This window comes from Pholcus phalangioides, unplaced genomic scaffold, assembly GCF_987345545.1.
Source record: "Pholcus phalangioides strain wild (caught in Gottingen) unplaced genomic scaffold, Ppha-v1.0 ptg000004l_1, whole genome shotgun sequence".
In the NCBI taxonomy this organism is placed as follows: domain Eukaryota; kingdom Metazoa; phylum Arthropoda; class Arachnida; order Araneae; family Pholcidae; genus Pholcus; species Pholcus phalangioides.
In genome coordinates, this window is record NW_028301597.1 from 52,338,027 (window position 1) to 52,360,013 (window position 21,987).

Consider the following 21,987-nt stretch of genomic DNA (forward strand, 5'->3'; position numbering starts at 1 on the left):
AATTTATGAAGGTTGCTATTTGACTAACAAATATTAGATTATTTTTGTAGACTCCAGGGGACTAGGATGTCCAGAGTAATGTTCACAGAGTAAATGTTCCTAATTCACGTTTATTTTTGTATCTGTTTCTGTCTTTATGTACAAGTTTGTACAGGTTGTCATGTTTTTGTTGTCGTTGTTGGTGAATGAATGAAAATAAAATGTGTTTAAGAGCATCGAAAAGGAAGGAAATGGAAATTTCAAATTCACGAATGAAATGATTTTCGTCATCATTTACGTTCTATACAAAAACTAGTAGTAACGATAAGAAAACTGGCATGGTAAGTGTATGGCATTCAGTACATTTTTATAGTTATCAAGAGTTTTAGATATTTTTAGTAAAAGTATGGTTAACCTAAATTGATGAATTGAATGGTTCGAATTTTTGATAATTCGAACTTCTTTTGCGTAGTACAAAAAAGGTTGAAGACTCCTGATTGAAAGAGACCAAATTAAACCTAAATTCTCAACACAATCACGCACAAAATCTGGATTGACTAAAACGATAAAAAAAACTGCAAGTGACCTTGGATACTCAGTCATTCATTCCTTGGACGTCATCCAGTGGAAAGACTCTACTACAGAATATCAATTAAACGCGAGCCAAACGAAAAAAAAAAAAACCAACTACGTAGGATTCCACAGAATATCGTCGTTGGCGTAACTAAAAACACCTCTTTTATGCTAAAATATTTTCTCAACTGCGATTAAAAAAAACGGTTTCAATCCCCGGGGGTTGAAACACCAAGTGCTAACGTCTCTTTAGTTATTGACGTCATCATTGCTTTTCGTACACTACCTACTTTTGCACAGATACCGTAATCCAGAGCTACTTTGCACCTAGAGGGATAACTTTGCACCAATTTTGAAAAAAGACTGATCGTTGCCCAGTCGCTATTATAATGAAAATTTCCAAACGATTTTGGTTTTTTTCCGACGGGAGACATCATCGGTGAACTCATATATTTGAGTTATTGAGACGTTCGTTGTTGTTGATATCGTTTGCAAAACCTATCTGTGTTAGTATAGGTTTACTATCTGTGTAAACCTATCTCTGAAATTTTTGTCAAGAAAAAGTTACATTGTGCTGTTGAAAAACGACTTAATTATCGAAAATAAATTATGTTTATTTTTATATGTAGGACCTAATTGTCTTTTAAATCATAGCTATAAAGTTTTAATTCAATGAATATTTATTATTATACGGTAGGTAATAATTTGATGGTAATTTTCTGAGAAAAACTTTTATATTTTTCACCACCAAAAAAAGACGTGCAAAGCAACCCCAAAATAGTTTTTTTTCCCGTCATTCTTGGCTAAATTTAACTCAATATCAATCCTATTACGTTCAAAATGAATATTGCTTGCTTGCCTCTAGTGTTTTTTTGATAAAATAATACCAAATTTCATTCATATTAGTTGCTTTTTTTTACATGTTAAATGAGATGAGTTACTGCACTGAATTTTGATCTTTTCTTTTTCCATTCCAGACCAAAAAAATCCATTTCTTGTAAGTTTCCCATAATACTATATAACAGCACAATAAATTTTAAGTTGGCCCGCAGTGCCCCAACACATTGTTTTTCTAATAAATGATCAATATATAAGGTGATGCAAAGTAACCAGCTCCAATGAGTTAGTTACTTTGAAGCAATTAAAAAAAAAAACATACTTTTTTAAAGGTAATCGCTTTTTTAGGGCAATAGACCTGTTCTCACATCATCTCAGAATGTATCAACATCATTTTCAAAAATCATTTACGCCTAGCATGAGTTTTTCCATATAAAAGTCTCAAATAGTTTGAAAATTGTCCCCATGTTATGGTGAGAAAAAAATCTTGGACATGCAAGAAAAAGAAATGCACGAGATCATATTTTGCGTAACTGCAGTCGACATTCACCTTCAAAATCAGATCCGATACCAACAAAGAACTGCAAATGCTCTTAAAATATAAAAAAATCGCCACGATAAATTTTTTTCGGTATTTTCTTTTTGTTATTATTACTATTACACTATGGATAGATACACAATTGTAACGACTGGCAAATTTCACAGACCCGTTATCCTTTTATTGTACCGAGAAAATACGGTGAAAGGAACCCATTTGCCTATGATGAGAGATGATGAGGCTGCAAGAGCAGCAACCTTCAGAAAAAAAACAAACCACAGGCCTGAAGGAGAACAGAGACATTTTTTCGTCCCGTACTTCCTTTCCATTGTTTTCGAAAACAATGGTCGGTTGATTTCAGCCAATGACTTTACTTCATCGTCATCGCATGCGTCATGCGCTTACGCGTACGCGATTGTACGGCACGAGAACCTCAAAATAAAAAACAGTGGGAGGAAGGGGTGTTCGTATGCACTCAAATGTATGCAACGTTTTGGTTGCTGCGAAGTTTGCTCCGAAACAACGAATTGTTATTTTTACTGCTTCACATGATGACAAAAAAAATCCTTCATGGTAAAGAAGATGTGCACGAATGAATTTTCATTTTTTTTCGACGGGAACAAACATTAAGTTCAATGCTTTTGTTCTTTTTCTTAATAAATAAATTTCAAAAGAAAAATTTATACGGTATGAACTCGTTAGCATAATGGCGTTCGTTCCGTAGCAAAGACAAAACGGAAATGGTCAGAGTTTTTAGAAGTTAGTTCTTTTGTGTTCCTCGTTTTGATTTGATGGTGTCTTTGTTGATCCTTGAAGAACCAAGTGCAAGAGTCGATGTTCAACCGATCTCTCTCATCGTCGACGAGAGAGAACAATGTGTCAAATTGTTTCGAAAGCCGCACCTGATCCGTAACTTATTGCGTGTGCATGGCTGCACCTTTGAGCCATCCGTATGCATACGTGTACACGTGGATGCTGACTAACAGAGCCGCCCTTAAGGATGTGTGACATCGCACCGGGCCCCACGTTTTGGCGGGGGGAGGGGGGGCACTTACGATAACGATAATTTCTTTCAAAAATTCTGAATTGTCATCCATTCTGGAATTCTGCATTTTCGTCGATTCTGAAATCATTTGATTCATTTTATTTTGAATTTTCATGGGTGCTGGGGGGGAATTATGTCTGTCAGTTATTTTTCTTGTTTTTGATTCATCGATTCTGAAGTTTCATTAGTTTTCAGGCAATTTCTTTAATTAGATTCTAATTTTATTTGGTTTCGGAATTACTTTTCCATCAACTTAAAAAAATTTCTGTAATTTATTTTTATTTACATTTACATTTAATTGTGTCTATATTTTTTATGCATTCCTGTGTATTTTCTAATATGAATTTTTTAATGCCGATTCTCCCTTTTTTCCCAGAATATATAAAATCGGGACTAAAGGATCCGAAATTATTATGGTCTCTGGCAACAATATCATTTTCGCACTGGGCCTCGCGTCTGATAAGGGCAGGCCCGCTGCTGGATCATTTTATTTAACATATATACGCAATCTTTTTTTACATATCTGAGTCTTCCCTTCTCATTTTTCCTTATCGCCCATTTTCTCTGAAAAGAAATTATCTTAGCCCCCCCCCCCCCAAGTAATCATAAGACCCTACGGCTTCCTCAAAGTGTGCGTCACGGTCCCTAGGAGCATCGCCAACCTTTGCCTAGAGCGTCGCTGAGAGATGGAGATAGTGGTTTGTGTGCCATTTATGGTTTTGAAGTGATTCTTTTGACTTTTCATCGGTTGATATTTTTGACTCAGCTAAATTTATACTGACACTACTCCGACACCTATGTAGCGCCCGTTGTGAAGAGCGTACTACATTGAAACTTGGTACAGTATACACGTTATTTGGACCATGGGAAATGGGAATAGCATAACTGTGATAAAAAAAACGCCACTTTTTACGTGGTGGTCAAAAATTGAACTACTTTTTTATTGAATCTTTCGCCCCCCCCCCTCCCCTGTTCTACATGTATACCAAGTTTCATAAAAATACCTCCATCAAAATGGGTGCTGTATGGCAAAAAAATTGCCATACAGTGAAACCAGGCAACTACGATACTCGACATAACAATAAATCCCTCTATAACGATATTTTCCCTAATTTTGTTTGGAATTGCCTATACACTAATGTTAGTCTTCTCTCGATACAACGATATACTTCACTACGATAGATCCCAATATAACGATATTTTTTTACCCATCGCTCGAAATATCCTTCAATGTATTTTCAAACTCGTCACATATTTTAGTTCTTTCGAGGACGTCTAATAATATCGGTATTTGGTATCACCTCATCACCGAAAGTCTCAAGTTTTCGGTGTCGCTACTTTTTGTGCGATACACTAAAGTGTATTGCGATAAACCTCTTCAATTTTAACTTCTCTTATTTTAAAGAGGCATAATGCATCCAACTAAATTTTGTTTATCAACTAATCCAGTGTTTCCCAACCTTCATGAAAACAAGGTCCAGCAAAACGTCTGAAACAATTTGACGGACCAATCGTGTCCCGTATTACGGACGTTCCTGTAATTTCCGTTGTTCCGATTTTTTTTTACACATTTGTCCATTTTTTCCATGATACTTATTTGAATTTGGTCTACTAAAATAGTAAATACACAGAGTTTACAGGGTATAAATTGTATGATATTACGGCAAAAGTTATAACTATTTACCTCACATATTTATTCAACATTTCACCAACAGTTTTTTTTGGAATTTCAATTAGGATTGGTGATTGTGACTACTTTTGACAATGCTTTTGATGACAATTGGCAATGTCCCGTATTTTACGGATTATTATTCAAGATCCTACCGTATTTTTCTCAATGAAATATGGTCATTAAATCATTTGAATATTTTTTCGTGAAATATTGTTTACTGCGATTTGTAGCAACTTTTTATTTCCACACACTCTTCAGAAATTTTAGCAGTAATTAGCAAATTTTAAAACAATAAATTGCAATTTTTAGCAAAATTTAGTGATATCCCTTATTTAGAGGATCGCAATTTCCTGAATTCACTTCAATGATGTATGGTGAACCTAAGAATGAAGATATAATTTTATTTGAACCCATATGTATACAGTCCAATCCCGTTTTAACGAATACCGTTATCGCGAAAATCTCGTTTTAAGGAACACTTTTCTAATCCTCCAAATAAGTTTACATAAGAACAATGCTAGGTAACCTGGTAATAGGTAATTAACCCAGGTAATCCTTTATAACGAAATTTCGTTTTAACGAACTGATTCCTCCGGTCTCTTGGCGTTTGTTCTCAAAAACGCATTTTTTGGTGGTACTAACAACACCGTTTCGGAAAAGATGCCAACACCAGTATAAATTTGATGACGCGTGATTATAATGTAACCTCTGGATATAACGATAATCCCTCTACAACAATATTTTTTCTTGGTCCACAGAATATCGTTATATTGTATTGTCAAGCGTGATAATGTCTTTTCCGATGTTAAACGAGTATTCGAGATAAAATTTGTCAATAGAATGACAGTATTTCCCTTCGCATTCGCTAAGCTTATGTTCGGGTGAAAAATTGCAGGTTACACCCATGAATTTTTTTGCCCCCTTCTATATCCGTATATATAAGAAAAGGCGGCATAAAAACAAACGACGATGTGAGAAATTATTTATTTCCGTTTCTAGAACCTTCCCGTTGCGTACATTATGTGAAGAGAAATGTGAAAAGGTTGCTCGTAAATACATCGAACGAAAGCAACTCGTGAATCAGCTTTTGAAACAAATGTTATGAAAACACCGATTCCATGACAAATAAATTACTATTTTTCTCTTGTGGGAAAAAAGGTATATTTTACAATATAAATACACACCTTTTTTTTTTATTATTTCCCGTTGGAGAAAGAAAGAACCTCTTTCGCTACAGAACAAAGTTCAGCGCAATAAATATTACACTTGTATGAAAATGGTAACGAGTAATCTGACTCTCTCTCTTTCAATTCGTGAGAAACATGACAAAGAATGCAAAATCCCATATTTTGAATGGCATACTAAATATAACAAGATTGTGTCCCGTTATTAGCTGCCACGAAAATTCCAAAATGTTTCACCAATGTAAAGGCAGCAAAGAATGTACAGGGTGATTCTGGTGAGAAAAGGGATGAAAGAGAATAATAGATAGATATCAGGACTTGGCAAATCTAAAAAAAATTTACATCCTCAATCGGGCATGCAACTTAAAAGAAATTACATACCCGATTCAATATTTTACATGAACGAAAAAAAATTGCTTAGTTTTCCGTTTTGAGCAAATTTTTTCCCACGCATTCAAAACGAATGTGCTGCTGTCTATTGATTAAAATATGCAGATGATATAGAAAATTAAGAACACTGCACTACATTAAAAAAAAATTTCAGTTATTCTTTTGTTTGATAAAATCTCAAAATTTTATGCAACACTAACAAATTTCCTCCCCCCCCCCCGAGTTTTGATCATTGATGGCCACCAAGTCTAAGGCTGAATGAATGAACCCCAGGACTTTGCCATTGGACTTATCCCCTTGCCGAGATCTCTTCCAGCGTACGTATACAGTCGAATCCCGTTATAACGAACTTCAAAAGATCAAAGAAATCACTTCGTTATAACGAAATTTCGTTATAAAGCAATGCTAAATGTTTGCATTGTTCCAGTGAAAACTTATCTGGGGGATTAGAAAAGTGTTCGTTAAAACGAGATTTTCGCTGTAACAATATTTGTTAAAACGGGATTCGAGTATATTAGGATGGAGGTATATTTTAAAAGCAATGGGGGGGGGGGGGCGCATGCCATCTCATCTGTAATCTTACACTTGCCATACTATATACACAGGATACAAAAAAAACAACAAAAGGAAAACGAAATGAGAATCCCAGTTTAAGGCTGTGGTATTGCACTAACCTTGACAAATGCAGCCAATGAGCATATCGGTTACACTCGAGTGAATACAACCGATAAGCTCATTGGTTGCATTTGTCAAATTTTGTAAAAGAGCTTTCATAAAACTTTTATAGTTGACCTAATGAAATTTCCCCTTTTTTATACAATATTTTCTCTACATATTTTCAAAACAAATGCGTTGCTATCTGTTGATGAAAATACTTAATGAAGAATTTAAATAATGAAGAATATATAACACGTATATATATTTGCATTTCTCATTTGTTTGAACACTCAAAATTTCGTATAAGCCCTAAAAATGTTTCCCCTATTTTTTGTGGGTTTTTTATATGCCCGCGTCGGCCACGTAGTCCAAAAAAATACATGCCCCAGGCATGTCGGGCAATAGATGCGCCCAGTCCCTGACAGACAGATAGTATAAAAGAATGGATAATCACTACTACTTGATCGTACATGCACCTCGTACACATTCCTCTGCGGAACTTCTAACGAATTAAAATACACTGCTGGCCACCGTAAATGCAACACCCTGAAGGAAGCATGCAAATAATATGAAATTTACAACATGCATTAGCGGAGGTAAGATATGCAAATGATTAGAATTTCAGCGCAGACACACATCACGCGCGCCTGTGGCGCCACTTCAAAGCGCTATTTAAGGCTTGGAGATTTCGACGATTTGAAGTACGGCAATTGTGTTCTTCTTGTGGTTTTTTCAAAAAAACGATCAATTATGCCTCGTAGAAAACAGCGATCATCTTTTGATCAAGTATCCGAGTTCGACAGAGGAAGGATAGTGTCCTACCGAGATTGTGGATTATTTTTCAGGGAAATCGGTAGTCGTGTTGGACGAAACCAAACAACTGTAATGCGGATATGTGATCGTTGGATGCAGGAGGGTACGACGGACCGACGTGTTCGATCGCATCCACCTCAGTGCACCACTTCACGTGATGACAGGCGTATTGTGGGTATGGCAGTGACGGATCGCTCAGCCACATCACGAACCATAGCACAGCACATTCAGTCTGTACCGCATCATCCAGTGTCTGCGCGTACCATTCGACGCCGTTTACAGCAGAGTGGTCTGTCCGCAAGACGTCCATTGCTTCGTCTACCCTTGACGCACAACCACAGACGTCTCCGCCGCCAATGGTGCGATGAAAGAAGGATGTGGACGGCACAATGGAATGAAATTGTCTTTACTGACGAGTCACGCTTCTGTCTGCAACACCACGATGGTCGGATTCGAGTTTGGAGACACCGTGGAGAGAGGATGCTGAACAGCTGCGTTATGCACCGCCACACTGGTCCTGCACCGGGTATTATGGTATGGGGCGGTATTGGATATCACTCTCGCACTCCTCTAGTACGCATTGCCGGTACTTTAAAAAGCCAGCGCTACATCTCCGAGGTGTTGGAGCCAGTTGTCCTTCCTTACCTTCAGGGCTTGCCCACAGCCATATTTCAACAGGATAATGCGCGACCACACGTGGCACGCATTGTCCAAAGGTTCTTCGTCAATCGCCAGATTGAATTGCTTCCCTGGCCAGCTCGCTCTCCGGATCTTTCGCCGATAGAAGACATGTGGTCCATGGTTGCTCAACGATTGACCCAGATTACATCCCCAGCTGCCACACCAGATCAACTTTGGCAATGCGTGGAAGCTGCTTGGTCTGCTGTACCCCAAGAACACATCCAAAGTCTCTTTGAATCAATGCCGAGGCGTGTGGCAGCGGTGATCTCCAACAATGGCGGCTACTCTGGCTACAAATTTTGGCAGGAACCACACTTCACAGAAGTCTATAAATTTAATCATTTGATGCTTGGTCAACATGTTATCTACAAAATAAATATTGTTGCGATATCTCTTGTCTTTCTTGGTGTTGCAATTTGGGTGGCCAGCAGTGTAAATAAATAAATTTTATCGATTTTTGACCAGTAGGTCCCTCAATGAGTGGCAATTCGTTGTTGCTACTTTTTACAGTCATATTTACAAAATATACAATGCATTGGGAATATAATGAATCACATATGTTGGTGACAGAACAATTAATATAAGGCAAGGGGAAATAATGAACGAATGATAAGCAGACAGAATATACATGATCATAATATACCGACAAATAATAATAGGTAATATACATACTAAGCGGACAAAAAGCAAGTAATAAAAGCAAAAAGTAAATTAATATCAATAGAAATGTATGGACTTCTCAGTCCAAACAGAGCGAGCGTAGGCGAATACACGATAAGATAAATAGATATATTGAGTATACGTTATCAGTGATCGAAAGTAATTGAGCAATATTAGCGGGACTTGAAGAGAGAGATTTAAATATTTGGATCTGGGATTAGAGTAAAAAGGGCAGTAAAAAATTACACGATTCCAATCCTCAAATACCAAAAGGTTGCAATATGTACAATTGCTGATGGGATCTATAGAAAAGTTTTTACCATTAACGAAAATTGATGTCTGATTAAATCTGAGTTGGGCAAAAACCCTTTTGACTGGTGAGATATGAAAAGGGAGGAAAAAATAATCTTCCATCAGGAAAGTTGTTTTTATATCTTTATAGTGAGAAAATTTTTTACTATTTACAATACGGGAGGAATCAGTAATGATACTCTGGTTTTTTATGCTCTCGATAATCGGTGGAATATAAGCTTTTACAAGACTTGGATTTTGTTGAACCGAAATAAAACCACCGCCAGCACTGTCAAGAATATTTTTAACTTGTAATGCCCAATTATTTTTATTATTAGTGGATTACGAGATTGAAATAGTTGGTCATAACTTATTCTTGTCAAACGGGATTGTTTCATTTCAAGCAAACGTATCCAGAATTTTAAAACGTATTTTTAAACGAAACACTGAGGCTTGGGCGGCCAAGTTCAGCTCTCAGAGCGTACCCAGGGGTATTTCTAGAAACTATCAATAGCCTCTTAGCGAAAATACTAAATATTTGATCCATTTTATCAATAAATTGTAATACTCAAATGGGAGATGCTGCATATGAGGCTGTTGAAAGCAAAAGGGAATTAAAAAGTTTTAAAGCCATGACCAAGGAATTATTATGAGCTCCTCCAAGCATATTTATTACTGATGGGGGGGGGGGTTATATATTACTAAAGGGGTTTTGCAGGATGAAGTTTTTTATCTCCCTCACTTTTCTCTATTTTTATTAAAAAACTCACTGACCGTCTAAATTCCTCTAGTATTTCACCAGTTTTTATAAATCATACCACTGGTATACACGCACTTCTGTACACGGATGATGCCGTAATTTTATCAGATTCCCCAGAAAACTTGCAAATAAAAATAGATATACTCCAGGGTTTTTGTGACGACTTTTTGATTGACCTTAATATTAATAAAACTCAAGTTATTGTATTCAAAAAATCAGTTAAATTGTCAAAATATGATAAAATGGTATTTTAGGTGTCAACAACTATCTACCACTTCGACTTACATGTACTTGAGGGTCCCATTTTGAAGTTCCGGCAAATTTTATACAGCATACTTACATCCATATTTTTTTTGGGCATCTTTTTCTTAGCCACCTCGTTGGGCATTTTGCCTGTTGTGGTGTTGTATTTGTATTTGTATTTCTGGCAAAGTTCAAAACAGCTATCCTACCAGTAACTTCTAACGAATTGGTACATGATGAAATGTGCGTGTCCGTGTTGCGAAGCTGACGTAAAGTTTGTTCCTGTGCAATGCTTGTTATGTGTAGTGCTGCCATCTGAAATCAATTTTTCTAACTATGAGTTGAGTGAAATGATTGCTGCTGGTGCTGCCATCTGCCTTCCATATTTTAAGGTGAAGATGACATATGCTTGAATTTTCATGTTATCTAAGTATCATGTTTCAGTTCTGCTTGCTCTTCGTTGACATACTTCTTCAAACGGGAGACCGGTTCGTTTTTTTCAAAAGGTCTATTCGCTTTTTTTTTACCTCCACTGAACAATGTTCAGAAAGCCTAAGCCTCTCGTCAATGAGAATTCCTAAATCGATGACTCCAGTTGCATCAGGGATAGTAATACGATTCAACTCTTAAGCGAAACTTAAGGTCTCTCTAAACCAAGGCCATGCTCCGGTCATTAGTCCATCCTGCAATCATATTCAAGTTTGTCTGAAGCTTCCCCACCTACCCCCATTAACTTCACGTCATCTACAAATTTGCTAACAACCCCGTCGATACCTTGATCGAGTTTATTATTTGAAACATTGTTTTGTCACCAGTAGAGGGGTTGTTTTGGCTCGGTAAATCTTCTTCCTCGGAATTTGTAAATACACCCATCATGTGCAGAACCACTACCCAGGTTTCTGGGATTAACATTCCATCGGAGGGATATATTTTGAGCTGCACGGTGTCCTCTATCGGTTAGAAAACGCGTTGTACAGAAAACATTATGATTTAAAACTTCAGAGAATGCTCTAAAAATGAGGAATCGCTGCAGTTTCTATGCTATTTTCACTTAACAGCACTCGACCTTCAAAATGCCTAAATAAGTCACTAGAGCTGTAACGCGTCAGTTGTGCGCAAACATTCTCTGGGTAAAAAAATCTGTTTTAGCGTGCTCTATCACTGCTTGAAATTTGTACCATGAGTTCATAATCACTCTGTAAATTTATTAATTTTGTTCTTGTCACTAGCCAATCACCAAGCGAATCATTCACAATCGAAGTGACGCAACGCATTTCAATGAAACTCTGATTCCATGACCCGCGTTGATGTGAATCAGTGAATGAATAATTTCGACAGAGAAAACAAAAAAAGTCCTGATCACCTGTCCGATGGTGACAGAAAATGTCCTTTGACAGGAAACACCTAATCGTTTAATAAGTTTGGTGTACACCAGCGACAAGAGACAGATAGAGATTAGATGACATCGTGAGATTCTCTGCTGCAACCAAGCACCTCTGTGTTCTCTCTCTCTCTCTCTTTCTTCTCTTTCTTTACAATATACATAATGTACGTAAGATACGAACGAAATTCTATGTCTGCAATTTTCGCGACCAGCTCACCATGACGCATAATTGACAGCGTTTTGCTTGAGTGTCACTAGCATCCGCGAAATTGCTTATAGAAGAAAATAGATCGGTTCAATAGCCGCGTATAATGAAGGAATATCTTTCTCTTTTTTGTCTTCTCCATCGATGAATAAATCTGATGAATCTACATGATATCACGTCAAAGTACCTATGAAAAATTTTGGAATTTCAAGGATAAAGTGCGAAAGGGCGACTGTCTGAGTTTTTCGTAAGTGTACGGTATGCTTTTTTTGCGTACAAATGTGAAAGCCCCAAAATCTTACTTAAGTATGTTTATCGACATGAATCGATTCATCAGTGGAACACGAGATATATCATCTCTAAAAATGCAAGGCCGGTAAAGAGATTCTTCCCTTCAAGAATGAATGCAATAATTTCTCCACCAACTTCCACTTGCCTCAATTTATTACCGGGCATGGGAACTATCAAAGCTATCTCGCCAGAATGAAACCTTCCAGTAGTTCGTTGTGTACACGTGGAACCGATGAAGAAGATCCCCATATGCATCTTCTTCTGTCATGCAAAAATCTGACGAAGGAGAGGGATCATCTCATTAGAAAAATTGAAAAACTTTCTATTTTTTGGCAGCCTGCATTGTTTGGTTTAGTCAGATCGAAGGAAGTTCTTCACATTCTAAAATTATATGAACTAAGTATCTTTCAGAAAAGTAATTTGGTTTCTGTTTTACTACTTGTATATATAGTATGCATATTCTCATTTTCTTTGCAATTGCTGATTTTTGAATAAGTAATCTCATTTTTCATTGTAATTACTATATATTTTTCCTTTTCCTATTACTCATTTATTATTTGAATTAAATTTTTACTCACTATTTTCACGTACATCTGTGCTTGTATATTTGTCTATTCATCTATGTATTGTGTATTTCTTTTTTCATTTGCATCGGTACCTTATGCGCATGCTCAGGCGATCATTGATATCTTCAAATCATGTCATCATGTCAAATCCCATCAATTTCTGATGGGTTTTGTATGTCACGAGCTTTTGACGCGTTTTATGAATTTTATCATTATGTGCAATAAATTACCATGTGCAGTGCCATATTTTCCTCCCATCGTTAATTAAAAAACAACCATAAAAATTTTTACCATTTGTAAAAATTGTTTTCCCATGGTCTGAAATGCATACATACCATTCAAGTTTGATGCGGTTTTGCAGACTGGTTCCCTCTCCAGAAGGCACTGAATAGTGAAAATTTAATGGAATCACCGAAAAAAACAGTCCCATCTCGAATTTTATCATTCACAAAACTTTTGTTGTAATTTATTTTTAAAAAAATGGCCAACAAAGAAAATGTAGTTGAAGATCAGTTGCCGTAATTTCAAAATTATCCTGCAGTATGAATACGAGCTGGTATAGTACAATGAGTATCAAATGAATCAACCGTAAAAAACGCACTACGTGCAATAATAACGGGAATGAACACACAAACTAGTACAATGAGTATCGAATGAACCAACCATAAAGAATGCGCACCACGTGCAATAATAATAATAGATATTTATTATCAATTAAATACAGATAAATCTAATTATGAATGGAGAAGTACCTTCATTTTCCTTTCTCTTCTTTTTTTGTTCTGGAAGTGCTTACTCATTAAATTATTATCGAGTGAATACCCCGTGAACTTTATGACTAGATTAATTGCGTCTCTCGTTGCCACTGGTTGACCTTTTAACATGATACGATATATACGTTTAGATTTTGATAAATACGAGACGAAAAATCTTTCTCCTGTCGTGTGCATGGAATATTAATTGAGTGCAAAAGAAACAACTTTTTTCTTTCTTCGCTTTGTTTATTTTTCCGGGTTTAAATTAATATCGTTTTGGACAGACAGCCAATGAGAAAAAAATAATAATAAATGAAAACAATAAACAAGAAGAACATTATTTTTCTTTCAGGTGCGCACGCGCTGTGTGAGTGGATTAATTGCCATGTTGTGCTGCTACCGGAAAAAAAAGACAAGAAAGATTTAGCGCCCCGATGAAAATGTTTTTAGACTCCCGAATCGCGTCAAAAGGTGAAACAACGTGTTATTAATCATTATCCTCTTGCTCTTTTATCTCTCTTTTATTATTATTATTATCTCCCATGCTCGCGTATATAACGGGAATCTTCTTTTCTCTCTCTCTCTTTTTTAAAGCGCGTTTGTTGAATAAATGTAACACAAACAAAACAAAGCCCAAAAATATAACACATGACATTAAAGTCGAATAAGTTATTACACCTCGAGCAATACACGTTTTTTGAAAAAATTATATGTTCCTGAAATTTACGAGAGCATGAAATGTTCAAGTAAGTAAGCCGAAATTTACATGACTGTAATTTGCATTTTTTTTCTTCTTCTTCAGCATATCGGTAACAAAAAATTTGCAAAAAGTATATTGAACGCGTCCTAAAATGCCAAACTACTTTTTTCTCTTTGTTTCAAAACATTAGAACATCCCACAAGTTATTTAAAAAATTAAAACATCTGACTTAGCCCTTTGAGCGGTGCAGCAGAAATCACTAAACATTCTTCAAAATGTTTCTTGATGAAGTACTTTCTTATTTCCAGCAGATGCAAACTAAGGAGTGTAAGGAAAAGTGTTCCATTGAAAAATCAACTTCACAAAATACCTGAGCTTGTCAATACTAAAATAAAAATCTTCTAAGTAGACGAGATATCTCGTCAATGCGTCAAAGGGTTAAAACGGAGTGTCACATGAATATTTTCATGCAAATTTACATCAACTCGGTCGAATAAGTGCTGTATGTGCTGAAAAGAAAAAACACCGATCAATTTTCTAAATAAGTTGCTATCGGCTCTAAAATAGCGACGATGGGATTCATGATTGAGGTCTAATCCATATCTAGGCCGAAGACTTATCAATTCGATGTCTTGATGCATAAAATTCATGGTCAAGGCCATGGTAATAGCCACAGTAAAATGTATTCTTACGGCATCGGAATGTGTTTTCTCCAAGCAAATATACTGTAAATATACGTGTAAATTTTGCGTTTACAGAAATGACCCATTTTTCTACTCATAATGCGAAGATTAAACTATTCTAGGTTTACATACATAACCAGGAAAGACATACAACACTTATTCAATCAAGTTGATGTAAATTTGCGTGGAAATTTCCATGTGATAATCCGTTTTAATTTTATATGTTCTAAATTTTTAAACAGTTTTCGCGATGTTCTAATTATTTGAAACAAAGAGGAAGAAGTATTTTGGCATTTTAGGACGCAAATTCAATCTACTTTTTGCAAACTGTTTGTCATCAATATGCTGAAGAAGAACCTCTTAGACGAGAAATGCAAATTACAGCCTATACTGTGAATTTCGGCTTCCAAACTTGAGTATTTCATGAACTGTGCTCGTAAATTTACGGTGGCCTTCTAATTTTTTGAAATTAACGTTTATATCCTCAGATAAAAGTGGCCGCGTGTCGTTACCCCTCAGATCTCTTGACTTAACTGGACTTCTCTGTATGAATTTTTAAGTTTGTTCACGTACTGCCCTATGAAAATACTGGAATATGATCGGAATGGTTTCGAGATTTTATAAAATTTGATCACGTGAAGTTTTACATTTACAGAAAAGCACACAAATTTTTTACTGTATTTAGTTTTTCCGTTTTATTCAGTTTTTTCTTGGCGTACTACAGGTGCTCGTAATTCCCCCACCGAAAGATTCTGTTAGCACCAGCTCCACACGGGATGAATCACATGCCCCTACTAATTTTATCCAAATGCATTGATTATGAGGGTGTGCTCAGGGCCGCGGTCCTAGAAATTCTGCCGCCTGAGGCGAATGATATATTGCCATTTTGAAGATACGACTATCTGAAAAGAGTTTTATTTCTTCACCTCTATTATATACCTAAATATAGTCGTTCCCAAAGTGTTGGCCATAGAAACATCAATGAACTAGAACTCCTTCCGCCACCTATCAAATAAAACTGTTAAAATTCTTCGATTAAAATCAGTGGCCGGATTTTGATTAATAAGTAGTATGAAAAAAAGCAATATGTCATGATATTAGTTATTAATTTATAAGCAATAATATTAGTTAAATAACCGAGTTTGCCTCGAAATTTTAACAGTTGTTATCTGAGCGTGGTAAAACAACGTTAGTAAATCTAGTTCGCAAAGCGTCCTTGGCTTTCATATTGTTTTTGATCACAATCACTGAAGGCCTAGGATCGCTACGCTTTGCGAGTTTTACAATCGTTGTTTTACCACGCACAGATAACAACCGTTAAAATTTCGAGGCAAACTCTGTTATTTAACTAATGTTATTGCTTATAAATTAATAACTAATATCATGACGTATTGCTTTCTTTTCATACTACACATGAATCAAAATCGGTTCCCTAATTTCAACAGAAGAATTGTAAGAGTTTTATTTGATAAATGGCGGAAGGGTATAATTTTTTTTTAATATTTTCTCCAGAAGGCATATTTTTGGTGATGAAATTTTATTTTTATCCATTTATTGGTTATGAACAGAAGCAACTGGAAAAGACACAATTTTTTTTCTAGCGAATAAATTAAAGAAATATGAATGTTTAGAGTCTGATAATGACTGAGAAATGCTTCCGTGTACCCAGAGGTTTTCCTGCGCAAAAAAAATTCCTCATATTGTATAAGGCAGCATCTTGTTTTGTCATTCTACACAGATATCGGAATTCTGTGAGCACAGAAGCAGGTCTGTGCAGATAAAACAAAAGACAAACCTATCTGGGAAAAAAAGTTCAAGAGCTCATTTTTCAAATTTTTACTTTTTACCGCGAGCATTTCGGTGCTCGCCATGCCCCCTGAATCCTAAAGCTAGCATCCCCTCCCAAAAACTGAGATCTTTGGTGGGGCCTCCTCTACAGAGAATTTATAGTGTAAAAAAATGATTATGAGATTAATCCTGCGCCCCAGTGCTAGAGCTCTGCCAGCCCTACCCTTACAGGGCTCATAGTGCTCACTTATACCATTGAGGATAGATGCTTGATTTCATACTCAAGCCCCTGCCGTTCACACTGATCCTGTACCCTGTAGCACTCTACCCATTTACAAATAAAAAATGTTTTCTTACCGAAAATGAGACTACCAATGTCTTTTGGAACCCTAAGCCAGTGTTTCTAGAAGTGTTTGTCGCCAATCTTATGCGTCGCGGTGAGCTGAAGATATTGATTTGTGTGCCTATTTATATATATATATTTTTTGGGAAAATATCTGCCAAACTATATTCTGGGAAGCCGCAGATGAACCATAACTTAGGCAAGAGAGCCACAGGTGACAAAATTTGAGAACCACTGCCCTAAGTGAAATAAAAAGAAACTTATAACTCTTTCCGGGAGAAAGCATAGATCAGTACTCCTAAATACCATACGTTTTTAAGTGAAGTAGGCATACTACCGATTTTAAACAGGCGAAACCAGGAGGGGAGGGGGTGCGAAATAGACTTTACATAAAAAATTGCCAGTGCTAAAGAAAGAGGCTTGTAAGGAGGCGAGATATCTCGTCGATGCCGCTTAAAGGGTTAAATAATGCTCACACTTGACTTGCAAAATCAAAATCGATCACTATATCTCTAATAACACAAACATGAAAAGCATGATGAAACCACTTAAATCATTTTTTATGCATCCTGTTTATGCGCCAGTATATTGCCTCTCTACAATCATCAAAATATTTTGATTGTCTTCCTTTTCCTTTGTTTAGCATACCCCCTGATATCGTACTTGAACCACGGCAATATCGAGCTGCAGGTTCTATAAAATCCCACCGAATTATTTACTTTAAACAACTAATTTTTTTAATTCCTGTATCCAAATTTTAGTATTTGTTCGTTTATTCATCTTTTCTTTTTACAAAAGTAAATCACTTTGTCTGAAAATAAACGACAACCCCAATAAAACTATACTAATAGAGCGGTAAGCTAATATTTTCATTATCTATAGATGCTTCACCCATTTGTTTTACACAAACCCACTTTTTTTTTACTAGGTTCTTCTATGGATAGATTATTGCCGTCTTTCATTGGTGCGAAAAAAAGAAATCCAAATTTTTTAGGAGGGAAAAGGCGAGATTTTAAAGAGATAGGCTGTTATGTTTGCTGGTAGCACAATGATAACAGGTGTCTTCGGGTTATTACAGAACCTGCTTCGGCCTTGTTTTCGTCTTGTTTTCTCACCTCTTGAAGAACCTAGGCAAAATGTAAGATATATATATATATATATGAAACACTTATTATATCCCAACCGTGAAATGATTTCGGTACGTTGAGTTGGAAGCTGGAATAAACCCCCTGCTGTCATGACACTTGAGCGATCGGCAAGACATGGCCCTAAAAAATGAAAAAGAAGATTCTTTCTTCTTCTTCTTGCTTCGGAAAATTAGCTCCAATTAGACGCAAACTGTACTCTGATGAGAAGAACGCTTTTGATGGACGAAACATTCCCGAAAAGAAAGAAAAGAATTCTTCAAGCACAAGCATAAATAAAAATCACATGGCCTTGGAAAAGTTATACAGTGTGTGTGTGTGTGTGTGCCTACATCTGTATTTCTTAACCTTTCTGAAAACAAAGACCAGCAAAATGTCTGTAACAATTTAACGGACCACTTGTGTCCCGTATTACGGGACGTTCATGTAAATTTCGTTATACCGATTTTTTTCATACATTTATCCCGTTTCTTCAACAATACTTATTTGAATTTGCAATATTTACTAAAGTTGTGAATACACACACACACACACAGCATTTTCATAATATAAATTATATCATGACAAAAATTATAAATATTCATCGAGCATTTACTAGCTCCCATATCTTTTCGCTTCGTTTTATTTGTCAGGTTTAACGATCTTTGGGGTTTCTTTCAGGTTAACGTTGTCCTCAATTCTTTTTGAAATTTTAATTGTGATTGGCGATTGTACCTACTTTTGACAATATTTTTGATGACAATATGCCCGTATTTTACGGATTATCATTTAAGATCCCAGTTAACTGAATTTTTATAATTGAAATATTGTCATCAGATAATTTGAATATTTTTTCGTGTAATACTTTTTTTGTTTACAGCGATTTGTATCAGCCCTTCATCATCACACCCTTCAGCATTTTAAGCAGTAATCAGCAAATTACAATTAAAGTAATAAATATAGTCGCAGTTTCCTGCATTCTACTCGATGATGTATGGTGAACCAAAGTATGAAGGTATAATTTCATTTGAACTCATATGGATATTACTAATATCGATTACAACGGATGAATAATTTTTTCAAGTCTGCCTGCGGACCACCTATGCCATTATCGCGAACCATAGGTTGAGAAACGCTGGCCTACATCATACATGCTCAACCTATCGCTTGCGAGAAAAGACATAAAACCTAATTTTGTGGACTAAGTGGCACATTTCTTTCCGCCGGACTTTCTCAAGCGCCGGACCCCGACATTAGTTAAACAGCACCGTGAGGGATTCACTGTTTCATTTTTCTCTATTTGTTGGTCATAAGTCGTGTGCATGACCGAGCCTCCCATTCACGGAAAATAAATCATTCGGGCAGCGGGCTTGCAAATTTTAAGAACCACTGACGTAAGAGATTTGCAACATATTCACAAATCCCTTAATGAAACGGCACCATACTCACAAAGCACTTAATGAAACCGCAAGACATTTAAAAACCCCTTAAGTGGCTTGCAGTGCAGTTTCACATCACCTAAGTAGCCCGCAGCACATTCCCAGATGACTTAAGATTTCCGCGGCACAGTTCCAGAGGAATTAAGTGATCCGCGGCACATTTACAGGCCACTCAAGTTACTTGCGGTACTGGTCCAGGTCACTTAAGTGGCCCGCAACACATTTTCAACCCAATGAAGTGGTCCGTACTCTAATAAAGGTTAGCACCCTTGGCCTTCATGATATAGTCTCGGGTTCTCAGTATCTCAAGTCGTAATTAACTTTTCTCCTCTTTATCGGACAGACGTATACTCGAGTCTCTTTACATAATCTTCCCATGTAAATATTCACCAGGAATGTAAAACATAATGAATTAAGAAGCCCTATCAAACACTTGTGCGGCATAATAAAAGCTAATAGCAAATATATGACCTGAATTTATTCATTTTTGTTGTCTTTCATTCTTTCAAACCGAGCACAACTCAGGTCTATCTTATGGGCGATTTACTACCTATTGAGTTGAGCCGGAGGTGTAACTGTGTGTGTACCTAACAGTCTGAGTGCGTATCTAGTATTTTGTATGATTTTTCAGTGCTGCCATCTATATCTCAGAAGTGAAGTGAGCGATGTGTAGTGACTGAATATTTGTACTGTTTGTAGGCCTGTTGCTCTCTGTGGCGAGACCTTTTAACGGGGAGATCGGATCGCATTTGCGCCTCGAAGTTGGGAACCACAGAAAACCAACTTCAGCTGACCAATAATTTGTGGCGGCGGTGGACTCGAACCCGGGTCCCCGCGATGCGAGTCCGTCACTATAACCACTCGACCACAACAGCGGCCATTTTTGTTGTCTAAACGGAAGAGTTTTATTTAACTTTTGTTCCCTCTGGCTCCGTTGCCCTATTCGTGGTTCATGTGTGGTTCCCCAGGAAATAGTTTAGTACAGCGTTACTCAATCTTTCTGAACCCAAGGACCAACCAATAAAATGTCTGAACCAATTTAATGGAATACTTGTGTCCTGTATTACGGGACATTCCTTCGATTTTGGTTATTCCGATTTTTTTTATACAATTATATATATTGAATTTGTATATTTACTAACGTCATCATGAATACGCAGCTTTTTCATAATATATAAATTATGTTATGATAATCAAATCAAATAAATTTATTAATTAATATGAGGTTAATAAAAGTATTACATTTGATTAATGAAAACCACCAAGGAGACACCTAGGTCTCATACTGGTTGTTACAATGAAGTTAATTTATAAACACTAACAATTGACAATATAAAATATAATTACGGTGTTAAGTAATTTTGGAGAGAAAAAAAGATAAAATGAAAAAATCAAAAATATACTCACACACATATAATACATAAGTTATGTATAAAATACAATATATAATGATAATAATGATAATTACAACGATAAATATTCATCTCACATATTTTTCACGTTCAACGTTTTTTTCGCTATTTTTCAGCAATTTTAATAAAAATTATTGATTGTGCCCATACTTCTGGCAATGTTTTTGATGACAATTGTGGCGATGTCCCGTATCTTACTCTATTTAAAAGATCCCGGTTTAACGTATTTTTCTCAATGAAATATGGTCATCTGATGATTTGAATATTTTTACCCGCGAAATACATTTTTGTTTACTTTTTTTTTTTTTTAGCAGTCCTTCATTTTCCCCCACCCGAAGCAATTTCAACAGCAATTATAAAAGTGAATTTAAAGCAATAAATTGCATTTATATATCACTAAATTTAGTCAAAAAATTCAATTTTTTGCTTCATATATGTATATATATATATATATATATATATCCGTATTTATCACGCATCAAGTATGATCGCGATTCTCGACATTTTCTACCATGATGTATGTTGAACCCAAGTATGAAGGTATAACTTTTAATTTGAACCCTATGGAAGAAAACTAACATCAGTTATGAAGGTTGAATAATTTTTCATCTACTTATAATTAAGTTTTATTAGAATTAAGTTTATCAAGTCTGTTTGTGGACCACTTATACCATCGACCACAGATTGAGAAACACTGGTTTAGAAGATATGTTACACCTTTATAAAAGAACTGCTTCAAAGCATAAATAGGCACACAAATAAGTATCTCCAGCTTTCCACGACACCACTAATAAAGGTTGTGATGCCCCTAGGAGCCTCGACGCACACTTTGAGAAACACACTGGGATACGGAATAGGATAGGGGTGCCAAGGAATACAGAAGAGTTTCGACAATCCGAGGTGCTGCAATTTTTTGAAATTCCTTCTCCCAAACCTCTCTGTTTCTTTTTGCCAAAAACCGTGCTTTATATTTC

General features: G+C 36.1%; 1 long non-coding RNA gene across 2 annotated transcripts in view; it reads left to right on the forward strand.

Annotated features, from left to right (window-relative positions):
- LOC149087826 (uncharacterized) overlaps nucleotides 1-21,987 on the forward strand; it is a 106,765-nt gene that overhangs the window by 83,581 nt on the left and 1,197 nt on the right. The window contains exons 2-3 of one of the 2 annotated variants that reach the window (XR_016192548.1): nucleotides 13,877-13,995; nucleotides 17,967-18,176. This is a non-coding gene — a long non-coding RNA (uncharacterized LOC149087826). The remainder of the gene's footprint in view (nucleotides 1-13,876; nucleotides 13,996-17,966; nucleotides 18,177-21,987) is intronic. The other variant, XR_016192547.1, reaches the window with a different exon arrangement.